This window comes from Polyergus mexicanus, unplaced genomic scaffold (genome assembly GCF_030449975.1).
Source record: "Polyergus mexicanus isolate NDT 795.1 unplaced genomic scaffold, iyPolMexi1.0 SCAF_6, whole genome shotgun sequence".
In the NCBI taxonomy this organism is placed as follows: Eukaryota; Metazoa; Arthropoda; class Insecta; order Hymenoptera; family Formicidae; genus Polyergus; species Polyergus mexicanus.
The window spans coordinates 10,962,742-10,975,786 of NW_027223326.1; the positions used below are offsets into that span (position 1 = coordinate 10,962,742).

The 13,045-nt window shown below is 38.1% G+C and overlaps 1 protein-coding gene across 11 annotated transcripts in view; it reads left to right on the forward strand.

Annotated features, from left to right (window-relative positions):
• LOC138933863 (dentin sialophosphoprotein) overlaps positions 1-13,045 on the forward strand; it is a 175,695-nt gene that overhangs the window by 52,664 nt on the left and 109,986 nt on the right. For all 11 annotated transcript variants that reach the window (XR_011447048.1, XR_011447047.1, XM_070296975.1 and 8 more), the window contains one exon: positions 1,245-1,304. The gene's annotated coding sequence lies outside the window, so the exon portion shown is untranslated. The remainder of the gene's footprint in view (positions 1-1,244; positions 1,305-13,045) is intronic.

The following is a 13,045-nucleotide window of genomic DNA, read 5'->3' on the forward strand; positions in this document are numbered from 1 at the left end:
CTTTCTCTCTCTTTTCATTAATATATCTTCACATTAAAGAAATCTGTTATTATATCATATTATATTACGTTGCAAAGAAATCGTAAAAAGGATATATATAAAAGAACGGATTGTATACTGGTTCGTATACATCACACATCGATACATTTGTTATCTACTTCTACGCACCGCGGCGCGTATCGCATTATATCGAGATCCGAGTGTAATTTGTCGCCCGGCGTGTATAACGCCGTTTTCGTTTAACGAGCCGGCAAATGGAGCCCTTGCAAAATGTTCCAACGCCACGAGAACAAAAAGCTGTTCCCCGCCCTTCTCCTGCATTTCCTTCCTCTTCCCCCCGCTTTAGCTGCCCTTGACTGCCAGGCGCGAACCCCGCGGCTAACATCTGTTACCCTCTGTCGCTAATTGTTATTACACATACGACGCTACTCATGAATGTGTGTGTGTGTGTGTGTGTGTGTGTTTGTGATGGCCATTAAACTTCCCCATTACATTATTGCCGGGTCGATCGATTGGTCGATCGACAATGATTTGAGGTTTCTTTCTTCGAGAAAGACGAGCAGTTTAATAACGGGCGAAGATTTCCCGCTGTTAAGAGCAAAAAATATGCACCGCCGGCATGTAAAAACATGTAACCGCGTAATTACACACAACACCTCTATTATGCTCGAAATACTGTTGCAATTTGCTACTGCGGCTGCTATGTTTCCACGTAAATGGGCAAATGTATTTACATGCATATATATATACAATCGTTTTGCTAAATGCATGTATGCTTATTTTCGGTAGCATTGTTAGAACAAAGTGCACTTTTACGAAATTTGGTATACTTTTTTTGTGTGTGTAGACATACACAAAAGTACCATATCACCACGTACAGTTTTACTAAATGTATAGTACGAATTTTATTTTCGTAGCGTCTTTAGAACAAAGTGCATCTTCTCTCTCTCTCTCTCTCTCTCTCTCTCTCTGTCTCTTTCTCACGTATTTTTCTCAACGGATTATTATTTCTCGTACCATTATCATCCTTACGTTTCTATCGATCGCGCGACAAAGTATAAAAGGTTTTGTATTAAATTGTAGCAAATAGGGATAATTTCGAAGAGCACTTTCGATGCTACAGATGCAGAAAAACGCGTTATATCGCTCTTTTAATATCTGAAATTAAATAAATATTATTCAATAAATATTCTCTACATAATAGGTTCGATTATTATACAACAGACACTTATTTTCTGTTACAGAACGAACTATCTACGGAGCAAGCATGGAACCCATCACAACGATTACGCGGCTTAGTTAAGGTAAGAGATCTTGCAATTATACGCGCATTTCCAACTGATATAAGTAATTAATTTGCAATCGCGCGATAAATTCTTATTGCGCATTATCTTGAACTTTCGCGCGTTTGATATTTTTTTATGGGACACGATGATTTAGATACATCATCGGCACTTTGCGTATGAATGCCAAGCAAAGCCTAACACCTACGCTCGTTATTCGATTCGCGCATACGCGTTAATTGTAAGTCATTGGGTCAAATGGCTCGATGTAGATCATAATGGCTCGCGTACAGTTTTATTCTACGAACCATATTGCATATTGAGGAACTAATTTGTCAGCTGGTAATAGAAACTATATACGCACAGGGGATGTAATTGAATCTATAAAAAGTAGAGAGAAAGGATTTAAAATGTTTTTCTTTTTTTATCGTCATTGATTTATGTTCGGGAAATATATAAATACGATTGACATAACTCTTGTGTAAAGATGTAAGATTTACAGTTGGAGAAATTATGAATCTAGGCGATGAAGACAAGCATCTTTAAAGATTAGAATTATACAAGTTTGTGGTCGGAGGTGTCGATCTTCTTTCGGTCATTTCCGATGATTCGAGGTCAAGTGACATATAGGATAAGGCGGTCCAAGAAACGAACGTGAATTATGGTCGCCCATAAGCAAAGTCATCGGAACGGATTTCGCGATTGTGAACGATACTGTTCGACGGGTAAATAATATTTCATAATAGATAAGACGAATGATACGGTGTGCCGGTTTGCGATTTGCAGAGAGAAGCGGCATTTCCGCGCGAGGTAATTGCTTTTTTCTCTCTCTCTCTCTCGCGCGCGCTTTCTCTATCTCTTTCTCTCCTTTAGTAGCGCTTTCGACATATCGTGGGAAAAATATATCGATCGCGACTGGCGCGAGTCTGCAATGCTGAGCGGTAACACGACTATCGTTTCTCAGAAGCGTTGCCGCCAACCCGATGAAATTTATTACGTTCTCCATTTTCTTAAAGCAACGCGAAAACTAGAATCTTGTACGAGGATGGATCGTCCATATCGTATAACGATATATCTGTAAATTTTTAATTATATGAATTATTAATAAGTTAATAAATTATTTAATTTATTGCGAATTATGAGACAGATAATGGCGATTACTTAAAAATTTTGTCCAGAGTTAAAATTCTGACATCGAATTTTATTTATATTAATCATAATTATATCTCGTTTCTCGGGTGGGGGAGACCTAACGTAGTTAGTTGCATACGCGAAAAGAGGAAAGTTTTGAGTAATACTTATGGGTATTTTTTTCCATGGGAACAAACTTATATCGTACATAATAATTTTTCTCATGAAAATATGTGTATAGCGCCTGGTCCCTCTTTTATTTCGCGACAATAGTAGTCGCGCGTCCTTGATTTTCGAGATTATTAACTCGATAAAGAAGCTGCTGGCGAAAAGTATCTCTATGTTCGTTAAGTAGCTGAAAAAAAGAAAAAGATTGACGCGGCGGCGCCTTTCTATTCTGATTTCACTGCATACTTAATGCAACATATCATGCATGCCGCATGTTCCTTCCATTTTATTATTTTAAAATGAAATACTTTTACTATATATCTTAAATGTAAACGCATTTTTGATTGTAATTTTAAATGAGATGAATGACTGCATTTATTTCTCGAAAATATTTCCAAATATTTCCAAGATATTTATATTTCACGTAGCGAGAAAAATATCTTGTTCAAAGACACACGCTATTCTTGGCAAGCGTGCATTCGTAATAATCAACACGTAGAACAATTCTGCATGTTTGCATATAACTGATGTGTTCATCGCGAAATAATTCAAGTACATGATATATTTTTATTGATAATTCGAAAAAGGGAAAAAATTTATTTTTCGTCATATAAATAAATAATACGCATAATTTGTCAATTGTGTCAAACATATTTTCTAATTTACTTTTCGCCGGAGAATGAATGCATCGTTTGGCAAAACTATTCTCGCGATCAAAATAAATTATTAATAGTTTCCTCGTGAACATGCTACGTGTTATAATTTCGAAACAAAAAAAAGTTTTGGAGCTTCTCCAAAATTTCGTCCAACTTGATATTTCGCCATCGGATTCTTGATCCGCTTGATTACGCAAATAGTTGTAAATACATCGAGAACGTTGTTTTTCTTTCATTTTTAAGAAAAAAAATCGAAATCTAAAGAAGTTATCATTAAAAGAAATGTGAGATTGACGCACTATAAAAATAGAAACATAATTTTTACGTATCGACAATTGTTTAAAAAATTGTATAATTAATCAAATTTTGTAAAAAATTGACGAAAGATGAAAAAAGAAAAATATTGATGATACTTATCGTGCTTTTTATAATATTGTATTTCTACGAATAGCGAATTTACGATATTCAAATTGTCGAGACGATGAAAGCGTCCGAATATATTTATATAGGGGTTGCAAACGCGGTGCTTGGCGTCGGAGTGTGTTTTCGATGCGGCGCACGTCGTTGCATCCCGGATTCGGCTGGCAAAGCTTGATGCAGAGAGAAAGAAAAGCGAAATAATAAACGGCTATGCAAAAGAAATGAAATGTTCATAATGAAGGAGAAACTCGCGCGTGCGCGCGCGCATTTTACACGCGATGAATAGCGTAGTATTTGCGAGTGGAAACGTACGAGCCTTTTATCCGCGAGTCGTACACAGTCGGAGCGAATTACGAGCGAATAGAATTGTATATAGTAAAACGGGATTGCATCGGGAAAAGCCTACTTACCCTAGCGATTCAATAGCGAAATTCGTATTTAGGTTTCTGAATGCTTGTCCGAATCGCGATCAATCTCTCACGATTAGCATTAAAAATAATTGTTTCTACCGAAATGCAGTATAATGATAAATATCATATTAAATATTTCTTGAGTCTCTAAAGATAAAGATCTGTACGTTGTATATTTAATTATTATAAAATAAATGAAGTTTATATTTAAATAATTATAATTATTACAGTTAAAAAATGAAATTCTCTATTTATATTATAAATAGAGCTAGATTAAAATTTCACCGAGAAAATATCAACGCGAAATTTCATTTCAGTTCTACTCCTTTACAATCTCCACAGTTTGCTGTAGAAATATAGATATTCTAGGCATTTGTTTAAATTAATAGCGCGCACGTAATTAGGTCAAACGAAGTAGCGCGGTTATACAAACGCGAGAAATGGCATATGAAAATTAAAAATTACCACAACGTTTATTCGAATTTTCAGCTCTCATATCTGGCAAGATTCAATCCTGACGTTATATCGTTGTTCGCGCACGAACAACGAGATAAACTTTGCATATCTTTCCGTTTTTGAATATAAATACGAAAGGAGGGAATGTCGATGCGCAATCTAAAGCCGAGCATTCATTGAAATTCGACATAAAAGCACATGTAATATGTCGCGTTCACGCGAAGTAACGTTGAGCGACGATGAAAATCATAACGGCGATTTTGCGCGAGATGAACGAAACGGCACTTCAATACGGATGTTGCATCGCCACGTGTGCGCCAGCAACGTTCGAGCAGCGACAGCCGCGGATGGATGAGGGCAAATGTGGGAACAGCGTGTCCTTTATTCCGCTCGCGCGATGCACGCGACGCTTCTCGTAAGATAAACGAAGGAGGATCCTTCGCTGCGCGCGTTCTCCTCTTCATAATTCATGTTCCCGCGAGTTTACGGTGTGCCTATAAATTTCCGTGCGAGCTTTAACGCGAATAAAGCTGGCACAGCGACGAGCAAGACGAAGGGAAGCTGCAGCTTTTAGCGTAGGGTCGCCGTCGATATTCGTGCGTGCAGTGTATATTTAATGTTTTTCGAAGGAATTTCAAATAGGCACATTTGATTTGAATTTGACATGCATCGCGTTAGAGATTTGATTTTTATTATAGAAAATATATAGATGAAGAACTCTCGTTTTATGTTGCGTTCGGATAAAAACATTAATACGTTTCAACCAGAAACGCAAGATTATTAAAAAGTTAATTATGTTTAAATATTTATTGTGTTTTTGTTTTAATGTGTGAGATGAATTTATTTTATGAATAAGAGAACTTACAGTGTATGAGAAATAGAGTGATTAGTGACATAATAATAGTGATGAATTAATTATACAAAGCAATTTTATTTAAATAATATCAATTATTTAACGCGAATACGCAGCATAGTTATGTAAACCTATATAACAACATACGTGATTTCAATATTATTCTGTTTGCCCGTCATATAATAATATTAGTAGAACGGATAATCATCAAACAATTTTATAGCAACCTATCAAAAATTAGATTATGCTAATTAATTATTATGCAATGACGTCCGTGCATTATGTTGCGTACAAAATGTAACCGGAAGCAGAAATTTTTTATTTTTTTATAAAAAATGATGTGCAATATTACTTACATTTATATAAGTATGACATAAACATTTGTTGAAAGTATAATTTGTGAAAGTATCCCATTAATTTAATTACGTACTTTTTTTTACGAGTTTATGACAGATGAGTGCAATCTCAATCACGGATATTATCAACGACAGCTGAGCGATTTGTTCCGCAAAGCGGAGCATCGTATTGTTTACTTATCATTCTTGTCGCTTTATTTTCTCGCTACCTATACTTTTATTTCGCTTACGTCAATTCCGAATTAAGCGTGGGCGCGTTGTTTTCATAGTGTGTGCGGTGTGTATGTGTACCATTATGCGCAACAGAAGCGACACGTATGCAAATACGGGAGAATCAACTATAGAAGAGTATGTTGTGCAAGCACATACATACCAAATTAAGAAAGAGAAAGTCAGAGGGATAGTTTTATTGCTTATAGAAGATTGAAGGATATTCGCAAGAAAATTAATGTACATGGCTTTATTAGAGGAATCGTAAACAAAAAATCTTGTTTGACACGTTTGAAAAATATTTGTATAAAAAGTAGATTCTCACACGCCCTGTTTTCACGCCACGAGATGTTTTTGTTTCTCGTGCCTATATTTATATTTTACTTTCTCTTTTTCTATTTAGAAAAATATTTCTTTTATCTGCCGTGTCAGCTAAATCTCTTTCGCTTTACCAGGGCAGCAGTGGTACGATTCATCTCTCATCTTTAATATTCTTGACCTACATCAGTATATTTGATATGCACGATCATTCGTGCATAATATGCATCTCAAGCTCGCTCTGTCCTAGCGACTGATCTGATGCAACAAATTTTCTCCCCTCCAGTTCTCTTAAAATAATTTTCTTACCGGTAAAATGTAGGTTATTCATTCAGTCACATTGTATATATTCTCATTATAATATTAATTATATTAATATAGGATATAATTTAAATTCCCCCCCCCCCCCCCCCCCGAATTGTTCGGTAAAGAGACAGAGAGTTTAAAAATTGTTGTGTTACTTGATCAAAGAATTTTTTTTGATACAGAAATTTTTATGCTCACAAACATCCTTGGACTTTCATATCTTTATCTAAGTACTTAGAAAGATACATGACGATGTTCGTTATTAGTCCTAAGTCACGTTTTCCGTACTTACAAGATTTTTATCGGGTGAGTAGACACGCGAGTTCATAATTACAGGCGCCTTGCGTTTTGCAGTTCACTGGTTGATATGCGTATGTATAGGCGTAGCATTTAGAAAGGCTCACGCGAATGGATTTTAGCATATTGCGTTCGCATTATTTTGCGAATCTAAAAGGGATCTTAAGGACGAAATAGAACCAAGTAAATTATATCTTACTTGGACCCAGATCATTTTTGTGAGGCTTTCGGCTTCATTTTACGATGCTCTCTCTCTCCGCTGTATCCCCTTGAAAAATTCTCTCGTTCCTTTGATTCGTCCCGACGTTTAGATTCGCACATTTGTCAAAGAGATTTCTGGCGAACGTTTTTCCGAGGGAAACTGGCCCTTCGAAAATAGCAGTATTTTCATATAAATATCTCGAAAATCCTTTTTCGATCATATATATAATATATAAATCTCGATACAGACCAAGATTCTCAACGACATTGTCATTTCACTTCGAAGGTAACATCCATCGTCCTTTTCACTCATCTTTTATGAAAGTCGCACGAGGAAGTTAGCTGTCCTTTAACAGATATATTAGGTTAGTGCAAGTGATTCCCGGCTTTTTCCTGGTATTTGATGAATGACATTATCGTCCCTTTCCGTCGTCGACATTCGCCCTTTTACCTGATCTTTTTTCTTCTTCGCGCCGGTGAAAAATATACGAGCGCGTTTCCACGAGACAAGAACGTACTACGGTATTGCGAGAAGATTACCGGGGCCATCGCGGTCAGAAATAACGTTTCCTCGGGGCGGGATTGTCTTCGCCATATATCAACCAGCCTGTCGGACAATAAAGCAGCGGCTCCGGGTATGCTCGTGCACGTTATTTCCAAGATGCATCGCGAGACGTTCGATTTCCACGGCAAGGGCGAAATATCCGGTCGATCCGGCACCGTCAAACGATATTCTGCGATATATTTTTTTTTTTATTTTTTTAGCGACGGCTCCGACAGAATGGCACTCCTCTCTCTCTCTCTCTCTCTCTCTCTCTTCTCACTCGCTCGTTTTTTCCACCGCAGATTTGCGATCGACACGACGGCAGACTGTTCATGGCTCATTGAGTCACGGAAATGTCTCCGCGATATCTGAATAAAAACCGTCAAAGTAGCAAGCGGTGTAAAAGATCCGCTCTCTTTTCTCCTCTTCTTTTTTTCCGTATGTCTCTCGGTGAGATGGTTGCACATTTCTATGACGTTTCACAATCATTACCCGCAGGATATTTCGCAGATATCTTCGCTTTCTTCTTTATACGGACATTTCACGACCTATGTAACGTTATATTTTTTTCCGTTAAAAGTGTCGAGATAACGACAGATTGGCAATTGTAAGTGAGACTTTTTTTTTTTTTACGAGTTATAAAAAGACTTATATTTTATTTATATAATTTCAAACAAATTTTGATTTAAGAGAATTTTAATGCCAGACTTGATGAAACACTTAAGATAAGAAATTAGTATGATGAAAAGATTGGACATTAAATTATTTATCTATAGGAATAGTTGTGTGAATTTATTCGACATTTAATATTTATTCGAAATATTTCACATGATGATTTTTTTCAAGTGGGTCAATGTGTAGGCACTTGAAAAATTTGCGTTAGCATGAGGGGAAAGTATGGACGTGAGATAAGGAACCTTTGGAAACTTTCATGGTATCCGCGTGTCATATATGAACGATCGAAGTGAGCTTTAATTTAATTAAAAATTGAAGCGCATTTTTGACGCGCTTTGACGCTTAAAATCAAGAGTTATGCATTTTGTATTGCGAACAAAGTTATCGCGAGAAGGATAAAAAACCAAATTGCAAAATATTTTCCTAAAAATTTATTCAATTGTAAGAAATAAAGAAATTTAATTTTTATGCTAATTACACGCTATTAATCGTACCAATTTTATTTCTGCTCGAAAAACATGGAGTTTCTTCTCTCGACTAATCTCACCGGGATTTTCCTACGTATTCATTTATTATTTTCAGCGCGTGAGCGAGACCAATTAGATACCCGAATACTATCGCGCTGTATTTTATTTATCCGAAGCAATTTAACTTCTTATCGTTTAATATAACGTACACCGGAAGTGGTGCAACTTTCGCGTCTTTCGTTTCTTCCGAAGACTTTGCACAATCGGGCTGCAAACGGTATCTCTCGAGTTCTATCTCCCACGGTCTGTTGAAACTAGAAAGTGTCGTATTCCACTTCCGCATCGCATCGATAAAACCAATTCTCGGGACAAACACATATACACATATATAAATATAATACTTGTATATACGCTCATGAAACGGTTGAATCGTTTTCGCCAAAACGTACTCTCGTTCGGCCGGCATATAACGAGTCCGGGCCGCCACAGAAAGCGAGATCAGAGTTCGAAATGTGCTTCTTTTTCGCTCTCTCTCTCTCTCTCTCTCTCTCTCTGATCGGTTATCCGGTCCGTCGGTTTTGCATGCGAAACGCCGCCTCGCGTGATAGAGCTCGACTGGCAGATATAGGACGCTGATGAAGATAGTTTATTCGCCTCGCATGTTGGCGAATAGTTGCGAAACGTGCGCGAGGCCGTTTCCCGCGTGACTTTGATACTCGGATAATAATACGGAATGGAGGTATCATTAATCAGAATTATCAGAGACACGCCGCCGGTTCGAGACTTGCGAGAATGTTTGCGTAACAGGAGCTTTTATTCCGTTATACGAATGGTAAAAATTTGTTTATTCCTTTACCTTCTGAAGAAAAAATTCGCTAAAAGAAAGAAATGAGAATTATGAAATACGTACTATTGTATTATTAAATAAAATTAAATAAAATGAAAAATCACAATATATAAGCATAGAAGAACTAAATATATGCGTTTGTTTTTTAATGCGTAAATTAAAACGACGCGGTTTCCTTGATATACTCATATTTTTCTCCGCACAACGTTTGTCAAAGAGATTAATATATCGGAAATATATATTAAATAAATGGAAATAAATTAAATGTATTTTAAATATATATATATTATTTCAGTTAAAAGCGATTTAGCAGTCCAAGATATTTGCTCGATCACGCGATGCAATTCGTAATCTATTTCGTTACTCCTGATGTTACTTATTTCCCTCGCCGTTTATCAGCCGCAGGACCCCCAGATCAGATTGGCAGTCGCCACGACTCTAATCGTGGTCACGGTCGAGTTGGTAACCGACTTACAGATCAGCATTTGTGTTGCCGTCCGAAGTGTAGGGCGACAACCGGAAATGTTCCTCACCCGGTCGTTTCAGGAAGCGAGGATAAAGAATAGGGTGCGGATTCGTAACGAAAAGCAGAGACGTAAAATGAGAGCCGGATCAGGGAAAGGACGGTCGTGGATTAAACCATACTGGTAACGATAAGGGTCGACGGTACATAACGTAACCCTCGAGCTTGTAACCATCGAGTTAGACCGGCAACTATATATATATATATATATATATATATATATATATATATATATATATATAATCGCGTCCCTTTTGCCATTTTAGTATCCCTTAGCGAAATTTCTGTACGCGCGAGCGCGCAGATAGCGTTTCCCTCCCTAAATGCAGCCGTCGAAAGGCAGATGACAGATTATGCTATCGATCGTCATGGAGGGGGAGAGCTTGACTTAGACATAAACGTGTCTTTGAAGCTACTAATTCGAAACCGCATTCATTTCCATGATTCGGAGAAAGGAAGAAGGGGAGGAGCGGAATCTTCAATGCACCTTCACATCTAGATGCGGTATAGCATTAACGTCGTGGCGCCATTAAATTATAGGGCAGACTAACTTGATTCGAGCATAAACTTAGCGCTCGCATATAGTAGCTCCATTATGTCGCGAAGAAATTTGCGAGATACGAAGAGTCGCGTCGGATCCGTTTCCTCTCTCTTTTCTGTGTTTCGCGACTAGGATCGGCGAAGGAAAGACGAGGAGGAGTAAGTCGGGCCGTGATTGAATATCGTTTGTTGGTTCGGCATGTTTTCGAACTGTACTATTGACATATCGACCGCCGCTGTATCACGATACCGTACAAAGACACCGACTTCTCTATCCTTTCACGCTTCTTCATCGAGACGTTAATCCGCGCCGAGGGTGCGACAACCTTTCGCGATTAGAATTATCGCTTCTCCTTTTTAATGTTCACTCTACGAGAAGGAAAAGATCCCCGGTATCCTACGAGACGAGAATACTTGAAAATTATACAATTTTTTTCATTCTTTTAAAAAGAAAATAAATAATTTCTTATTATTTCAAATTATGTAAAACGTATGGTTCTTGGAGATATAGTTTAAGCGTCTCACAAAAATATTAAATTTTTAACAATGACGTCAAAATCTTTGAAGCACTCTCCGTATAAAATCATGTTTCTTTTTTATTTTAATCGGAGACCTTTTTTCTTGGAGACCATTGGTTCGAGTATTACAATTTTTGTTAATCTGTTCAAGAATAAATAAATTATGATTTTTGAGATAGTTAAAAATTTTAATCGTATCAAAAGTTATAATTAATTTATTAAAGTAGCAAAAAAAAAAAAAATTAAAATTCAAAACGAGAGTTTATTCAGCAAAATTTTATACATCTCTTTTTTTCGTGGAAGGGGGGGGGGAGGGAGGAAGGAGGAGGGAAATAATTTCTGGACTTTTATATCGAGGTGGCAATTCTGGCCGCGACTTGACATCGATATCTGCCGGCGGGTGAGAATATCTGTCGGCAAAAAAGTTGCGGCAAGTGTGTGAGTGATTCTTTCATTGGTGGAGAACACAAAGAACGAGAGAAGGAGAGAGGTGCGATGGAGTAGAGAGACCGTGTATCGAGAGAGCACGGGGGCGAACAAAGCGTGAGCTCTCTAGGAGTGGATATGGAGATTAAATTGGGTGACAAGGCGGTATACTTTCTCTCTCTCTCTCTCTCGAGCCAGTCATAGGCGACACAATGTACTGTTCCAGACAGACTCGGCTAACGCGGCTAGATTATTCCGCGATCATAATGAAAACAAGCGCCGGTTCGCGTACTAGCTCCTTCGGATAATAGCGAACTCAACGCTATAGTTTCTGCATTCGGAATACAGTAAATCTGCCCGATCTTTATCTCAATATCAGATAATGCAATTTTGACAAATTGAACAAAGAGAACACGTTGTCTCTCTTTTGAAAATAATATATTTAAATAAGATTCTCCGAATATCACGCGACAGGAAGAGGAGAATCGAGGGTTATCGCAAGTTTTATCTAGAGAGAGAGAGAGAGAGAGAGAAAGGAAGTATGGAAGATGAGAAAAAACTATGGAAAAAATGGAGTTATCCCAGTCTCGAGGAAATTCGTTATTGGCCGCGATACGAAAGCGATTGCATGGGAAAAAAAAAAAAAAAAAAAAAAAGAGAGAGAGTAAGAAAAAAGGGCGAGCGCGGAGGACGTAACGAGCATGAACAGAAATAGAGCACGTTCTATCGGGATGGCGCGGAGGGGGAGGGGGGGTGGATGGAGGGGGATGAAAAGATTAAACCGGGTGACAACAAAGACCGGACGCAACGTCGTCGTTACGCCGTTCGTAGTCGAAAACCGGCGAATCTTCCGTGTTCCCGGCGGAATTGAGATGACGGTGGCTAGGTATGTTAGCCTCGAAAGGTTACCCCAAGGGTGGTGAACGTGGGTGGGGACGTAGGTTGTTGCGAGGGGATGCGGAGTTTGCGTTTCGAAGTCGCCATAGTGACGCCCCAGAATCAGAGGGCTCTCCCCTCTCCCCTCTTCCCTTATCCCCGTCTCTCGCTCTCTCCTGTCTCCTGCTTACTCGTCTTTTCGCTCGATCTCTCCTCCTCTCGGTATCGTTTAGACAATGATATCGGGCAAAAACGGACTCGCCCGAATCGCCCTAATCGACACTACGCTGTTGTCGCGCTCTCTGAGTATCCATGCGAGAGAGAATTTTGACCGCGCTTTGATCCCGCGCGATTAATGGACGAGGGAAAACTTTATTACCCAATTGATCGACGCGCTCTTTGTCAGACGCACATTTCCCAATCGATGGAACGAAATTTTGGCATTTTTCTATGACATTGAAGTTATATGAGATTATTAGAAATACATTAATAGAACGTTGATTTAATAAAGCAAAAAGAGAACTTAATACAATGTAATATTACGATTGATCGATAACATAACGC